This window comes from Emys orbicularis, chromosome 14 (genome assembly GCF_028017835.1).
Source record: "Emys orbicularis isolate rEmyOrb1 chromosome 14, rEmyOrb1.hap1, whole genome shotgun sequence".
Lineage (NCBI taxonomy): Eukaryota > Metazoa > Chordata > Testudines > Emydidae > Emys > Emys orbicularis.
Window position 1 is genome coordinate 26,239,882 of NC_088696.1, and position 17,810 is coordinate 26,257,691.

Below are 17,810 nucleotides of genomic sequence, written 5' to 3' on the forward strand. Positions count from 1 at the left end.
CTCCCAATGGCGCTGCAATTGCCGCAAATGTGGCCACGCCACTGCGCTGTCAGCTGTCAGTGTGGACAGAGTGCAGCGCTTTTCCCTACTCAGCTGTACGAAGACAGGTTTACCTCACAGCGCTGTACAGCTGCAAGTGTAGCCAAGGCCTAAAAGTCAATAGTAATCCAGAATAAATACTATAAAATTTTAACTAGAGCTAAAAGAATGTTTCTGATTTGTTGAGCAGGTTTTGGAAGTACTTCCTTCCTCTTCACATCAGCTATCCGATTCTCCTTATTTTCATAAGAAATCCCAGCAGTTTCAAACAACCACACAGTTAAATTTTTCATCCAAAAATGCAGATGCATTCAACTGAGATTATTCCAGGGCCCTGTGTAGTCTGCAAATCTGAAGCCTCAGAAATTGACCCACCATCCTCTCCCCTTACCACATAATTGTGCTCCAAAATCACAACTTTAATTTTTTTAAAATTTTCTAACCTTCATGACTATGAAGAAAAGCTTGAAAATCTGAATAAAGTATAAACCTAGGCAGTGTTACCAGGTCTCCAGACAGGCCAAACCAACAGTTAAGTTGTATGAACTTCCCCATTCATCTAAAGACATTAATGCCCAAACCTAGAGATAGCATGGACAGGCCATAAATTATAACTTGTAACCGAATCTGGGTGGTTCTGTTCACCTCATGGATAAAACCTGGTTATTAACGGATAACTATATACCAATCAGGTCAGCTATTTCATCCTGCCTTGGCTGACACATGGTTGTTTTCCAAAAACTAGTGCAACACACTTTTTTTTTTTTTTTTGGTCATGTGGAGAAGACACCCTCATCATATTTGTGTAACTGGTTTGGCCAGTTGTCCTTTTCCCCAGCTCACTATGCAGGACATCATACTGCACTTTTGCTCTATGGGCTGCTGCTGTCACCCTGTGCATTTCCTTTGGGTTAGGGGTGGCCAACCTGAGCCTCAGAAGGAGCCAGAATTTACCAATGTACATTGCCAAAGAGCCGTAGTAATATGTCAGGATCCCCGCATCAGCTCCCCTCCCCCCAGTATCTCCCACCCACCGGTACCACCCCTCCAGCTGTTTCGTGGCATGCAGGAGGCTGGGGGGAGGGGGGGAAGTGACACAATTAGGTAGAATCATAGGTGGAGATTCACAAAAGCTTCTGTGTGAACATAAACTGAAGAGTGTCACATGTAACCAGTTAAAGTGACCCTGTCTCTTATAAAATCATGATTAAATTTAGTAGCTGACAGGACCTTAGGATATTAGCTATTACTAATAAAATTATCAGCATGTCCTTATCTCACAATTCTTATCTTTCATCCACATTTCCAGAGGTTCCAGGAGTCCAACTGCCTCCTTCCTAGCCACCAAAACCTCCAGCTTCCTTATCAACTTTTATTATTAGATTGATAAAAAGTGCACCATATTGAAAACTGAAAATAAGGCAACAGCATAAATCAAATTCAACACAAACTACTGTACCAACTGCATTATTGATTTTCAAATGCAACTAATAAGAAATCAATGTTTTAATTTAAAAGAAGCCAGAGTTTGTAGCATGTCACACCAGAGTGCTGCAGAATCAAACAACTTCACACTGCAGAATTAAGGTCTGGAGCCTTATATATAGTGGAGGCGCTCCAGTCTTGTACAGAAGAGTAAGCTTAGCAAAAGTTAGTCAGTCAGAAAGTCAGTCAGGTCTACTTATTAGAGCCAAATTTCAGTCAATTGACCCTGAATAACAAGTGTGGTGACTCTAGATTGCATATGCAAATTAGTTACACAAACTTCTGAAAGTCAGACCAATACATAAAATTGTAACAATCCCTATTCACTTTCAATAGTCATGGAATTATCCTGGCATATATTTCCTCCTTGTGACTGATATGCATCCCTTTAAATTATTACCAAGTTCTACAAAAGTCATCAATTCTTGTCATTTCCAGAACATTTGCCAGGGAGCTATATGGTCTCCTTACTCAAACTTTCTTAGCGTACAAAAGTTGGTTAAATATAAAAAAAGGGAGTTCCTTAATGCAGTATGAACCAACCTTTGCCTTTTGCAATACAAGGACTGTGTTCTGCTAACGAAAACCATCATTTACTTGGACACAAGAAATGTATCAATTCAGAAAGTCGGTGATTTTAAGATTATGGGATTTAGACAATTTTTCTGTGTTCTTCTTACACCATGTTTTTAGACACGAAGAGCTCAAAAATGCAAACAGATGAGTTTGCAGCATTCAGAGATCTAAGCACTTTTAACACCAACTCTGAAACACTACTGACTACACCTCTACCCCGATATAACACAAATTCAGATATAGCGCGGTAAAGCAGTGCTCCGGGGGGGACGGGACTGCGCACTCCGGCGGATCAAAGCAAGTTCGATATAACGCAGTTTCACCTATAACGCAGTAAGATTTTTTGGCTCCCTAGGACAGCGTTATATCGGGGTAGAGGTGTACTTAAAATCAATTTTTATTTATAGTAACTCCTCACTTAACATTGCCCAGGTTAATGTTGTTTCGTTATTAGGTCGCTGACCTATTACGGAACATATTCCTTTAAAGTCCTCCAATGTTCCTTTATAATGTCGTTTGGCTCCCACAGCTTGGTGCTCCTGCCAGGGACAGGGTTAGGGCATGGGGGCTTGCCCGGTTCCGCCCACCCAGCAAGCCGCCGTGCCCCGATCCCGCTCCTTGGCAGGAGCACCGGCTAGGCGGAACAGGGCTAGCCTCCATGCCCCAACTCCACTACCCCCCTGCCTCAACCAAGCTTCACAATAATCATTGGTGAGTGCAGTATTAAATTGTTTGTTTAAAATTATTTAAAATACTGTGGTTTTTTATATATAACACAGTATTTTAAATAATTTTAAACAAACAATTTAATACTGCACTCAACCAATGATTATTTAAGGTGTAGTCACAGTAGTGTTTCAGAGTTGGTGTTAAAAGTGCTTAGATCTCTGAATGCTGCAAACTCATCTGTTTGCATTTTTGAGCTCTTCGTGTCTGAAAACATGGTGTAAGAAGAACACAGAAAAATTGTCTAAATCCCATATATATATATATATATGTCTTTTGTGTGGCGAAAAAAATTTCCCTGGAACCTAACCCCATTAATTCTTATGGGGAAATTGGATTTGCTTAACATCATTTCGCTTAAAGTTGCATTTTTCAAGAACATAACTAAGATGTTAAGTGGAGTTACTGTATTTTATTGTTAGCCATTTGACATGTAGCTAATTCACTTGAGCAGTGTAGCTGAACTCACCTATTACACTATAATTGATAATTTGAAGGTAGGTTAAGCTAAACAGAAACAAGGTACTCTTATTCAAGAATAGGAGTGTCTACACATGGTACTATTCAGGGATAGGTGTTTCTGAATAACTCCCCAAAGCAGACAAGCCCTAAAATTACTCTCTAAAGAACACATTCTACAAAAATAAAGCTATAAACATAAAACTTGCTAATAAATGTTCAGATTATTTTTAATTCAAATGAGATGTTTTAATACTGTTCTAACTAACTTTCAAAGAAACATTGGTATAGAGCAATCAACTGAAAAGTATTGGATTTGTATGGTGAAGCTCATAAGACTTTGGGGTACCAAGAGACAACTTAAAAAAAAAAAAAAATAATTTCATAACCAATGCCTTATTCTCTGGGTTACCAGTGTTGGAGTGTGCCTAAGCCTCCAATCCAAGTTTCACAACACAAAAGATTAAAGGGAACTGATTAAATGAAATATACCCAGTTAATCCTGGCAGGTATCCTACACCCCATGATGCATAGTGAGTTGAAAACCTCCCAAAGTCACTTACTAAGGGAAAATTCCCACCAAACCCCAGATATGGCAACCAGTCGGACACTGAGCATGTGAGGAAGAACCAGAACTGCCAAGCACCTGAGACAGAGAATGCTTGGTGCCATCTCAAAGCACCAGCTCAACCTTTCCAGTGTCCTATTTCCAGACAAGGCCTTCTCTGTTGCTTCAGAGAAAGGAAACCAAGAAAAATCTGCAATACATTGCAGAGGAAAAATCCCTTCCTGATCCCTGTAGGTGACTAGCTGAAGCCTTGAAACATGAACTTTAGGAACATAATACATAAACCGAAAGGGACCCCCTGGGCTGTCATGCCCTTCCCCCCACCATCACAAAAGAATATCTAAACCAGGGGTCGGCAACCTTTCAGAAGTGGTGTGCCGAGTCTTCATTTATTCACTCTAATTTAAGGTTTCACGTGCCAGTAATACATTTTAACGTTTTTAGAAGGTCTCTTTCTATAAGTCTATAATATATAACTAAACGATTGTTGTATGTAAAGTAAATAAGGTTTTTAAAATGTTTAAGAAGCTTCATTTAAAATTAAATCAAAATGCAGAGCCCCCCGAACTGGTGGCCAGGACCCGGGCAGTGTGAGTGCCACTGAAAATCAGCTCGCGTGCCGCAGGTTGCCTACCCCTGATCTAAACAATCGTACTCATATTTGGCCCTGCTTGCTCTCAAAACTAAGTTAAGTTGTTTGCCCTCATCTCCCACTAGGATGGAAGGCTGGTCCAGAATCTCAGTCCTCGAAAAGTTAGAAACCTACTTTTCAGCCTGAATTTGTTCGTGGCCAATTTATACCCATTTGTTCTTGTGCCAACATTAAGCTAAAGGACAAATAGCTCTTCACCCTCCGCCCCTGATGTATTTATAGAGTAATCATATCCATTCTCAGCCCCCCCCTTTTTTTTTTGCTAGACTAAACAAACCAAGCTCTTCAGATAAGTCCTCCATTCCCCTAATCATCCTAATAGCTCTTCTCTGCACCTGTTCCAGTTTGAATTCATCTTTTTTTAATATGGGTGACCAGAACTGTACACAGTCTTCCAGATCAGGTCTTACCAGTGCCTTGTACAATGGCATTAATACTTCTCTCTCCTCATTGGAAATGCCTCACATGATACATCCTAACATCACATTTGACGTTTTCACAGCCACATCACATTGGTGGCTCATCGTCATCCTGTGATTGACCAACACACCCAGGTCTTTCCCCCCTTCTGTGGCTTCCAACTGATAAGCCTCCAGCTTGTAGCAGGAATTCTTATTATTAGACCCTAAGTGCATGACCCTACCTCTGTGTTTCATTCCATTTCTGTTTCTCTGGTCTTCAAGGTCATCCAGACCTAGCTCATTCAAAGTTGAAAAAACAGGACAGCTTAGGCAGGAGAGAATGAGATCTAACTGAAGAACACGAGGGCAGCTTTTAAAAGGTACGGTTACGAGCAGAATGAAGCCTTGTTTTGGGTTGAGTTAAAACCTCATTTGATTGACACCCTTCAATTAATGTAACCGTAAGGATAAGCCCCCACTTAGGACAAAAGGAGCATGAAAACAAACAGCACTTTTTGACGAGCATTGGTGGTGGTGGTGGTGGACGGGACAGAGAGAGAGAGAGAGAGAGAGAAAGAGAAACTAAGGGTATGTCTACACAGCAAATAAAAAACTAGCATCTGGCTTGTGCCAACTGACTCAGACCTGCAGGGCTCGGGCTGCAAGGCTGTTTCATTGCTGAGAGAGGTTTTTGTGTCAGTGGTACAGGCTGAAAAAAGTATTCTTGGTGCTGGGAGCAAGAGAAAATGTTCACTGCTATTTGATTCCTTCTTTGTTCAGAAAGACATTCCTTTAAATAAACAACATTGGACAAAGAAATACCTGGTTATCAGCAATTTCTCCTCCTAACTGGAACATCCCAGGGCCTCAAACTCTGGCTAGCCACTCAGGTCAAAAGAAGGCAACGCTAGTGTCAGGTGTGGGATTTAGTTTCCAAGGAGAGAGACTGTGAGCAGATACACTTGTTGGACCAAGAGGGAACAAATGATAGCAGTGCTCACAGAAATGTAAGATGGCCAAAAGGGTTTAAAGCAAGATCTAAAGTAGGAGCTGGAGACTTCTCAAAAGAAATTAAGACAAGACCTAAAAGAGCTGCTAGAGGTTTGCCAGAAAGGACCCAAAGAGGACTTGCAGGCTGAGCTGAGACCCTACTCGAGCAGCAACTACTAAGTGCCTGGCCAGATTGGGAAACCCAGCTGCAACACACCCAGGCAGGAATGGTAAAATGGATTATGAGGTGACCAGCAATCTGACTACCATTGACCACAGGTTTTTTCATTAAATAGTAGAGACAAAAGAGACTTTGGCCAATCTGGAACTAGCTAACCAAGATGAGCTGCAGCAAAGACTTAAGACTCTGAATATTTCACTCCAGGAGGAAATGAAATGGTCACGGATCACAGCAGAAGGCAGCTGACTGGATGTGGAATTGAGCCAGCCAGAGGACTTGGTAAGTCCAGACATTTACAGAGTTTTCTACCCCATTTAATCCACAGTGGCTAGACTATCCAGCTCAAATAATGCAAAAGCCCTCTATCTTTGAGGGAAAAGCTCCTTGGGAGGCTTATTGGCTCAATTCAACATTACAGCTCAAATGAATGGTTAGAAAGAGCGAGAGAAGGGGGGGGTTTCTAGCAGCCAACTTGGGTGGGCCCAGCTCTGACAGTGCTGCAGAACTTACCTGCAGAAGAGAGACTGAGGCCATGTCTACAGCAGCATAACTATGGCGTCGTAACTATGCTGGCATTGCCCCATACTGTAAATGCAATGGACTACAATGGAGGGAGCTTTTCTGTCACTAGAGGAACACCACCTGCCTGAATAACAGTAGCTAGGTCCATTGAAGCATATTTCTATCAACTTAACTGCATCTACACAGGGAGATAGGTTGGCATAGATACGGCACTCACGGGTGTGGATTTTTCACACTGCTGAGCACCACAGCTGTGGATTTAAATTTTAAGGGTAGACCAGGCCTGAGTTATCCAGACCTGGTACAAGCCCTTGATATATGGTTTGGAGCTAGCCATCTATCTGAGCTGGCCACAGCACACAAGAGAGAGGAGAGTGAAAGAAACAACCCGGCCTAAAGTGGCACAGGACCTACAGAACCTTATGTTCCTCTTATACCCCAATACCAGTAAGGCCTTTCAGGATAAATTGGCGATGGACCACTTTATAGATATTCAGCTGGACTTGCAGATTAAAATCAGAGAAAGGAAGCCAAAGACGCTCCAAAGAGGCTGTTGAACTTGCCACAGAAATGGATTCTTGCAACAGTGTACCAGAAGAGGAAGCAACCACTAGTGAGGAAAATGTAAGCTGATCACCATGAGTTCTGTGCCTAATATGTATGATGAAAGAGGTTTTTTAAATTTGATTCATGACCTTACTGAATAATTAGGGAAAAAATGATAGATCTTGTTCGTAAAACATGGGACATTGGCAATAATGCAAAGATTTAAAGAAAACCGTTCAGTTAAATGCTGATACTGTGACAAAACTGGCCACAAAAAGAATTACTGTTATAAATTTTAGGCAGGCCAAGAAAGATTGTCACAAATATCTAGTGGAAGCCTCTTTCCCAGTTCAGGAAACTGGGGGAACACCAAGCTCAAAGGGAAAAGCATGGAGGTACCCCGATATAGCACTGTCCTCAGGAGCCAAAAAAAAAAAAATCTTACTGCGTTATAGGTGAAACCGCGTAATATCGAACTTGCTTTGATCCGCTGGAGTGCGCAGCCCCGCCCCCCCGGAGCACTGCTTTACCGCGTTATATTCGAATTTGTGTTATATCGGGTTGCATTATATCGGGGTAGAGGTGTACGACAATCAGATCCACAGTTTTACTTTAAATCTGGGCAGCTGAATAATAATAATGGAAGTTTGGTGACTGATTGTGTAATAGGATCTGTAAAATTCACTGGGATGATGGACACTATTATAAGCATATCCGTTATTAAACTAGACATGCTAAAAAGGCTAGGGAATCAGGGATCCATAACTGAACCACCTAATTGGTCTCAAATGGAGACAGTGACCATAGCAAGGGTACCCATCTAAAAACTGGCAAAGTTGCATTTAAAGATTGGACCTCTGGAATTCAAGCAAGAAGTTTGGGTGCCTGAAACAGTGCATAAACTAACAACTGGCTTGGTTTTCATTATGGCTAACAACTGTGTAATCAATGCCAGGAAAGGTGTTTCTCAAATTCAGTCTGTGGAAATTCCCTTTAAAGATATAGCTCGTGAGACAAATGATTTGTAGGCAAGTGGTATGCAGTGAATGAATTATCCTTCCCCTAGGGGCAGAAACCATTTTAACAGCTACATGCTGTGGTAGCTTTCCAGCAAGGGAAACCTGTTTTGAGACCCAGGATCTTGGGGGAACCTTAGCTGATAAAGTTGTTGTGGATCTGAAAGAACAACTGATTCCTGATGTAGGAGCTGGATTTTATAATGTACTATGAGAATTAATGTATGATTTGATTTCATCCTGTCAGCCACCCTTTTTGAATAGCAGAAAGGAATGACAGACCAGAACAATCCTTATGACTGATTATGGTCACCCTTTTGTTTTAGGATACATTATAATGTCTACTATGGTTTCCTATATGTATTACAAATTAGGCACTCTAGTTAAATATACATTTCTTTGTTTTAAGGTTTTAGTAAGTAAGAGACAGGATTCTCTATTGTGTCTATGTTAAGTAGATTAGAGGTGATTATAAAACTTAGCAAGGTTTAATTTGCAATGCCTTTTTGCTCGATGTAAAATACTACTGTTTGTATTCTCAATCTGTTTGTGTGAATGAGGAATGTACGCATCAGGAAAAGATAAGGTGTGAAGGCCATTGTTATCGCCAGATGATCAAGGAAGAAGGAGTGAAGAGACTTAAAGGACATCAAAGAATCATCAATGCGCATCCATAATGAAGGGCAAATTGACGACCCTGAGGTGAAGGCTGGCACCCCTAAGGACAATTGATTAAATCAGAACAAAGGACAGGATGACCCTCGGAGGTGTATTGGAATGTTTACACCAATTAAGAAGTAACGGGTCACAAACTGACACAGCAAAATCCATAGACTTCAACAGAGGAAAAAAACCTGTAAGAACAGGGTGGTTGGCCATGGGACTTTGGGTTCGTCTTGCCACACTCCAGGAGCATCGGATCGCAACCGAGAGAGCCCTGCTCCCCTCTGCGACCAATCTGGCTGGCCACTAGATTGATCCAGACTCTGGACTGGTAACTATAAACATCAGCTGGCGAAAGACTGTGTGTATGTATATGTGTGTGTGAGACTGAAAAGCATATGCTAACTGTTGTATTTTCAATAAATGCTGCGTATTTACCTTCCTCTATAAAGATTCCGTGTGCTTTGTATGAGCATAACACTGATCATTGGTTGAATGTTTCTGACAAACAGCAAATAGTAAAAAGGGAAATCATTTTTAGTTGAAAATGGCTCTTTTCCCGTCCTATCCATGTTTCAAAACTCTCTTCATACTGGACACAGATGCTAGTGCTTACAGCCTGGGGGAAGGAATTTCAGCTTGGCTGCCCAACCCCAAATCTGAGAATGTGGCTGTGAAAACTGAGGCTGGAAAAGTTGTTACAACAGTGACTCCCCTATTCAAACAGGCAGGGTCTGCTTTACCCAACAAACTCCACAGAAACAATAGGCATTTTTCAAGGGCTGATTGCAAGAGGGTCCCTCTCTGGCAATTGAAATAAAGTCCATCAGGGAGCAGAAATTTCCACAGGAGTCTGGTTGTGAATAAAAATAAATTTGGATTAGTGAGGTGAAACATCTTGAAGAAAGACACCGTACATATGTACACAGTTAATCCTATATAATTTTATTTGTTAAATTATTCCTTTTCTTTTGGTTTGAAATAGGTTATTGGGTGTCAACATTTTAGGCTTCATCGGGATGATGAGCCAAATCAGAGATGGGGGGTGTGAAACCTTATAAAGGGTGTGAAACCTTGTTATACAGGATGAGTTTAAATCTCATCTGAGATTGACAGGTCTGTCTGCACCCGTCAATTAACATAACTGTAAGGATAAGCCCCCATCCAGGACAAAAGGAGTATATGAACCCACCCAGGAGTTCTTGCTGAGCAGTTAGATGCGCATGTGTGTTCAAACAACATACACAGAAAAAGGAAAGCTGAAAGCGCAGATCTGACCCTGGAAGAAAGGTTTTTGGGTCAAGGTGCAGGTTGAAAAGAGTGTTCTTGGTGCTGGGAGCAAAAAAACAAAAACGTTTCCTGCTATTTGATTCTTCTGTGTTCAAAGGCACAGGATTACATGCATTCTTTGTAAATAAAAGAAGATTGCAAAGAAGACCCCATCATCAATTTCTCCACCTAAGGCTTTGGCTACACTGGCGCTGTACAGCGCTGCAACTTGCTGCACTATAAAGCGCCAGTGTAATCAGTGCCTGCAGTGCTGCACGCTCACTCGCAGCGCTGCAAACTACTCCCCTCGGAGAGGTGGAGTACATACAGCGCTGCGAGAGCTCTCTCGCAGTGCTGGCGGCGCGACTACACTCGCGCTTCACAGCGCTACCCGAGTGTAGCCAAGCCCTAACTGACACATCACCCCAGGATCCCAAACATTGACGAGCCACTCGTCAAAAAAGAGCAACAATACTTATCGCCTAAAGAGGCAGATATGTGCTTCTGAAAGTGCCATTAGGCACTTAAGCAGGTTATGTGCTTAACTCCCATTGATTTTAATGGAAGGTAGGCACCTACCCTGCATAGATACCTACTGCATTTTTCAAAAGCACCTATCTGCAATTTTTAGGCATGTAAATATCTTCAAAAATCTGGCTCACATTGATTTGACATCATCAGCTTATTAACTACAATTAATACTTTGTTTAATAAATCCATTTTAAATGCAAAATGTCTTTATGCTTACTTTTTTTGTGACGTGCCCAGCACATTTAAGGGAGTATTATTTAACTAATACAAAAAATTAAAATGCTGGTTTTGTACATGTTTAATTGAATTCCAATTTCCAGCCAATGCAGCTTGACACAAATCCCAAGTAAAAAATTATCTAGTATGTAAGCATGTAATTTGCCATTTTATAGTACAATAAAAATGTAAAAATTAAGAAACTGAATAAGTGCATGTTAAGCTAGGTAATTGCTGAAAAGGTATATAGACCCCTAGCTATAAAAAGTAGTACCAAATTTTGTTAAAGGCTAAACTAGTTTTCTAATCAACATGTTTTAATGGTTATTCCAACCAATGAGAATGAACCTTTAGGAAAATAACTAAAAGCTGCAAATGCAAAACAAGATTAAAATCAATTATTTAAATCAATGTTTCCTGATCTAAATCAAACCACCCTGCCTGAACTTACAATCAGAAAGAGTAACTTGTTATTCAAAAGAGCATTACAAAGGAGCAAAAGAAGGGCCCCAAGCCAAATACACCTGGTGCCTTTTTACAGATCACCTTTAAACCTTCAAAACTCAAGCATGACTACATAGTTTGGGCTTCCCAGAAGAGTCAGCATGAAAACTGAAGGTTTGTTTAAATATAATAATGCCTTTAGAGATTTCTACATGCCAATATTCTTATTCTACATGCCAATATTCATGCCAGTTTACACCCCCAACCCCCAAAACAGGGGGAAGGTTGAGAATAAGGGGAAAACAAGTGATTTTCAGTTTGTTTTCCTTATAATTTATCAGGTCTGAAAAGCATCAGTTATATTCTTTACAGAAACAAAAATTCAATGGAAGTATTAGAGACTTCCTTTGAAACACTTCAAGCACACTGATGTTTTTAAAAAAAAAAAAAAAAAAAAAAAAAAAAAAATCTACGTTCACCTTGTATTTCTCCCACTACCTCAGTCAGGACACTGCCATTATTTGACATCTCCATTGTGCCCTGGTGCATACTCTTCTTAAAACTCTGTTCATTTCACCCTATGGTTAGAATGTTTTAAGAAAATCTCAACCAAGTAGTTTGATAGCTAATACATCAATATCTAGTTTTTGCCCTATTATTATTCAGTATCTCCTGGAAAAATTCATAGAGTATTTGCCCATGCCTAAGGCATAGTAGTAATCTTATTACACGAGCAGTTATGTATGCAATGAATGTTTATCTAGGTCATGTGTTCTATTCTTGGAAGAACTGTGATGTGATTATTCAGAAATTCCTCAAATGAAACAAAGACATTACCAAGAGATACAGTGGAACCTCAGAGCTACAAACACCTCCGGAATGGAGGTTGTTCAGAACTCTGAAATGTTCGTAACACTGAACAAAATGTTATGGCTGTTCTTTCAAAAGTGTCCAACTAAACACTGACTTAATGCAGCTTTGAAACTTTACTACGCAGAAGAAAAATGCTGCTTTTAACCATCTTAATTTAAATGAAACAAGCACAAGAAACAGTTTCCTTACCTTGTCGAATCTTTTCTTTAAACTTCCCTTTATTTTTTTTTAGTAGTTTACGTTTAACACAGTATTGTACTGTATTTGCCTTTTTTTGGGGGTGGGGTGGGGGGGTGTCTCTGATGTTGCCTAATTGCGTACTTCTGGTTCCAAATGAGGTGTCGGGTTGACTGGTCAGTTCGTAACTTGGGTGTTCATAACTCTGAGGTTCTATCGTATCTAGAAAGAGGTCCCTGTATGACTTGGCTTCCAAATTCTAGCGTCTTTTTAAAACAAAAACAATTCATGCTGAGATTTACTTATAACCAAATTAATCTGTAATACTATATATTACATCCATGTGTTTTTTCATTACATACCTATGTAAGCATCTGCTTTAGTAAGAAGCACATTCTCTGGGATTTGGAAACTAATACCAATAACAAAGGGTAATCAAGGGAGGTCAACATTTAAATCTACAGGCTTTGAAACTGTTCAAGTTATTCTGATCCAAAATGTTAGCAACTTTAAAACTTATAATAATTCAGCTAAAATTGTGCTTATTTCATTTTCAGTCCTCAATTTGTTACCAAGAACTCCATCAAAACACCCTTTCATGAGACATATGAAAACATGTAGCCTTGCGTGTAAATGCTGGGTAGACCATTATACCATATAAATGTATATCTCATTATTAAGGAATGCCACTATGTTAAGAGACAAACTGGTAAAAATTATTAAATTGACACTTATTAAATTGAGACAAATCTGATAGGGGAAAATTGTAAGTGTCTGGGTTTGTTTTAAACAAACAATGGACAGTTCATTCCTTCCCACAACAGTTCATTTACTTTTTCTATGCACTGAACACATTCAGTAGAACTATGTAAGATATTAAATCAGGATGACCTTCCAATCACAAACTTAGCCCAATAATACCCGTAAATAAAAGCAGACTGTTACCATGCACAAAGTCAGGCATAACACTGGTTGCAATGCAAAGTATCACTACACAGTGATGACATATGGAAGCAACAACTGCAAAATATAAGGATTCCTAAGAGAAAACTTAAAGTATCAATCCATGAGCTGTAATTCCATCCAATCATCAACTAAATATCTTTTTAATGAGTGCATGTAGCTAAGATAAAGGAGAATTCTGCAATATTATGAAACAGGACAAACTACCAGTGCAAACAGAACTATTAACCTGTTAAGCTCCATAGCGCTCTTCTTCAGGTCTGGGGAAGGTAATCAGAGTGTCACAGATAAATTCAAGGTGGAACAGATTATTAAGCATAAGGAGTAAACATGTTGCAAGAAATCATTCAAAATTAAGCAGGCAATTAACACCTCTACAATCATAGGACAAAGGAGAGTTAGTGGGTTATAGACTGCTCTAATGAGACATAAAACCAGTGTCTCTATTGAATCCATGATTTTTGGTGTCTAGCAGTTACAAATTTAAGTTCCTAAGCTCGTCTTTTGAAGGTGTTGTGCAGGTTTCCTTTGAGGATGAGGACTGAGAGGTCAGATATGGAGTGATCATTTTGTGAAAAAAGTGTTCACCCACTGGTAATAGGGTGTTTTTGGTTTTTTATAATTTTTCTGTGGGAGTTCACTGAAGAGCATAGGGATTGATTGACTAGTTTCACACACAGTTGGTGTTAGGGCATTTGATTCACTGGTCGAGGTACACCATGTGTTGTTCCATGGATCCTGCACATTCCTGTATCTTGAAAGGTGTGTTGTGGGGGGTACTCATCATCGTAGTAGTGGTGGTGAAGTGGCTAGAGGTTTTGCATCTATTGTTACAACAGCCCTGCAGTCTGCAATGCGGCACCATGTAGACAAGCCCTAAGAGTGTCTTTTTCTGGTTTATCTTAGCTAAATTAGAAGGCGGCATCCTTAGTCCAGAATAAGAACATCCATATGGGGAGTTATTCCAGAATAACCCTACTTTATTCTGGAATACACAGCCAAGCCCAAGTGGGGGGAAGAAAAGGAGGAGGGGACCATTACCAGAACCAGAAGACCGGCTAGGAGTAAAATGGCCAGAGGGACCTGGATTGACCACCAAAGGCTCTCAGAAGTGAGGAGGACTCTGAGGGAGGGAACGCCATATAGATACTCATATAGTCTAAGGCCAGAAGAGACCAATGTGATAATCTAGTTTTACCTCCTGCATCACACACAACATTGGAGTTTTCTGAATTAATTCCTATTTGAACTAGTGCATATCTTTTAGAAAGACCTCCAATCTTGATTTAAACGTTGCCAGTAATGGAGAACTTAGTACAACCCTTAATAAAATTGTTCCAATGATTAATTACCCTCACTGTTTAAAATGTACACCTCATTTCCAGTCTGAGTTTGTTTAGCTTCAATATGCAGCCATTGGATCGATTTATATGTTTATCTGCTAGACTGAAAAGCCTATTATCAAATATTTGTTCCTCATATAGGTACTTATAGACGGTAATCAAGGTCACCACTTAACCTTCTCTTTGTTAGTCAAAATAGATTGAGCTCCTTGAATCTATTGCTGTAAAGCATGTATTCCAATACTTCAATCATTTTTGTGACTCTTCTCTGAACCTTCTCCACTCTATAGTCTTCTTGAATACAGATGTGACGGGTTGGATCACAGAAACCCCCCTGGGAGCTGCCACCTGATGTGCCAAGACTACTTCTGGCACCTGCTTTCCCTGCCAGCTCAGGACTCCAGCACCCTGTCTTGCTGAGCCAGACACTCCCGTCGGCTCCAACAAAGACCCAGGGTCTGAATTACCTGCCCCAAAGCTGCAGGTTTACCTGAAAACAGCTCACAGAAGTGTGCTTGTCTTTAGCACTCAAATGCCCAACTCCCAATGGGGTCTAACCCCAAATAAATCCATTTTACCCTGTATAAAGCTTATGCAGGGTAAACTCAAATTGTTCGCCCTCTATAACACTGATAGAGAGATATGCATAGTTGTTTGCTCCCCCAGGTATTAATACATACTCTGAGTTAATTAATTAAGGAAAAAGTGATTTTATTAAATACAGAAAGTAGGATTTAAGTGGTTCCAAGTAGTAACAGACAGAACAAAGTCACCAAGCAAAATAAAACAAAATGCGCAAATCTATGTCTAATCAAACACTGAATACACAGTGGTGAGCTAGAGCCGGTCCGCAAGAACCGGTTGCTAAATTTAGAAGCCGGTGTAGAACCAGTTCCTAAAGGGGTGGGCAGGTGGGCAAACTCCGGTCTGCGGGCCACATCCGGCCCACGGGACCGTCCTGTCTGGCCCGCCTGAGCTCCCAGCAGGGGAGGCCGAGGCTCCCCCGGCCCCTCCCCCGCTTCCCCCTCTCCTTGCAGAGCCTCCGGAGCCCTGGGGAAGCGATGGGGCTCCCGCGGTTCTTTAAAGGACCGGGGCGGCAGAGGCAGCTGGAGCCCCGGCCCTTTAAATAGCCCCTGGAACCCCCCACTACCCCAGGGCTCCGGGCAGATTTTGGGAGCTCATCACTGTGAATACAGATAAGATCCTCACCAGTTCCAGAATGCTCCCTTTTACACACTAATCTCCTTTTAGCCTGGATCCAGCAATCACTCACACCCCTTTGTTCCAGTTTCTTCCAAGTATCCTGGTGGGTGGGGAGGCTCTCTTTAGCCAGCTAAAGACCAAATGGAGGGGTCTCCCACGGGTTTAAATAGACACTCTCTTGTGGGTGGAGACCCCCCTCCTCACTCCTATGCAAAGTCCAGCTCCAAGATGGAGTTCTGGAGTCACCTGGGCAAGTTACATGTCCCTGCATGACTCACAGTCTTTACAGGCAGAAGCCATTGTCCACATGGTATCTTGTATGTCTCCAGGAAGACTTCTTATGTGGATTGGAGCATTCCAAGATGCATTGTTCCCCAAGTGCTTCCTGATCAGGTACTTAACTTTGCCAATTCCTTCCTAAAGAAGCTGACCAAATGCCTCACAAAGCTTACTTAGAAATCAAGCAAGTATACAGCCAATATTCTTAACCTCAAGTACAAAATGATATATGTGTACAAATAGGATGAATAGATATAGTAGACCATAACCTTTACAGAGATATGTTACATGGGACAGGCAGCACAAAACATATTCCAGTTATATCATATTCCCATAAAGCTTTATGGGAGGTACTGTCACAACAGAATTGGACAGTACTCCAGCAGTGCTAGACTCAGTGCCAAACGCAGAGGTAATATACCACCCAACTCCTCGAGAGTTCCCCCTTTATGCATAGATCTACATATTTTGTGTGCTATCAAAGGGTGCATCTACATTGCACACTTCTTTCGGGGGCATGTAGTGTATACCCAAGTAGGCCTCGTACTATGGTCATAAAGAGCAGTGCAGACTGTGAGGCAAGGCTTAGATGAGCAAAGACCCATCTGAAGGATGACATGATTCTTGACTCGCCTAAGCCATGCTACTCCCAACTACACTGCCTCCCCACTGCTGGAGCTCTTCCACACCACAGGGAATGACTCTGACAGTGGAAAAAAGGCTCAGGGAATGGGGAGGCAGTTGGGAAAGGCCTCCCCCCGCCACAGCCTTTTCTCACTGCAATGAAACGTTTCAGTAGTGAGGAGTTCCTGAAGCCATTCCCGACTATCTTCTGCAGAGCCTTTCACTGATACATGGAGCTACACACAGCAGTGTGGAGACAGTATTCTTTTTGCTGTGATGTATAGCTACAGGTATACTACATGCCGCTGCCACAGGTGTGCAGTATAGACGTAGCCAAAAAGTGAAGAGTGTGTGTATGTTTAAGTTCTGGTACAAAGCCTATATTCCTTATTTTATCTGTCAACGGTCTATTAAGGGTTAAACCACAAGGGTGGCGCTCTGGTGAGATTATGCATAAACAAATGAGGGCTAAAGCACTGGTTCCAAAATCTAGGCAGCTAGACTGCAGAGTCTCCACTGCCAAGACAGGTTATCAGACCTGCAACATGCGCCTGAGTATCCAAGACCTAAGAATAGTCATCAGTCACTACCCAGACCCAGGGAGCTTAGCAGCACACAGGACTCAGCAGTTGGATCCCTCACAACAGGCTGGTATTTGTTTAGAGGGAATGGAACTAGGCCAGGTTTTGATAGAGATCTTGCTTTTTTAATCCCCTTTTTTATGGGAGTGCTTCATAATAGAAAAGCAGCAGTCCAAACACACAAGTATTGCTACCAAGTGACCACAATTATCAACTTAGGCCCACTGCTAAAAACCTGGAGGACCATACTGACAAAGACTAACATGGCTCAAGGAACTCTCCACCTAACCTGAATGAAGACAGACCTCTGACCAAAAGACTCCCAGGACTGGTGAGGAAACTGAGGGAGACAAGTGTTTATTTTTTCTATAGATCTGTAACTCTTCTGCTTTCAAAAAGAATGAGCATGTGTGTATAAATAGTTCCTTTGCAAAAACCTGTGTGTTCCTTATTTTAATTGTAACATGTCCCTGAAGGACACAA

The 17,810-nt window shown here is 41.2% G+C and overlaps 1 protein-coding gene across 1 annotated transcript in view; it reads right to left on the bottom strand.

Moving 5' to 3' along the window:
• Positions 1-17,810, bottom strand: part of SIAH1 (siah E3 ubiquitin protein ligase 1) — a 38,583-nt gene that overhangs the window by 20,207 nt on the left and 566 nt on the right. The gene's annotated exons all lie outside the window — the stretch shown is intronic.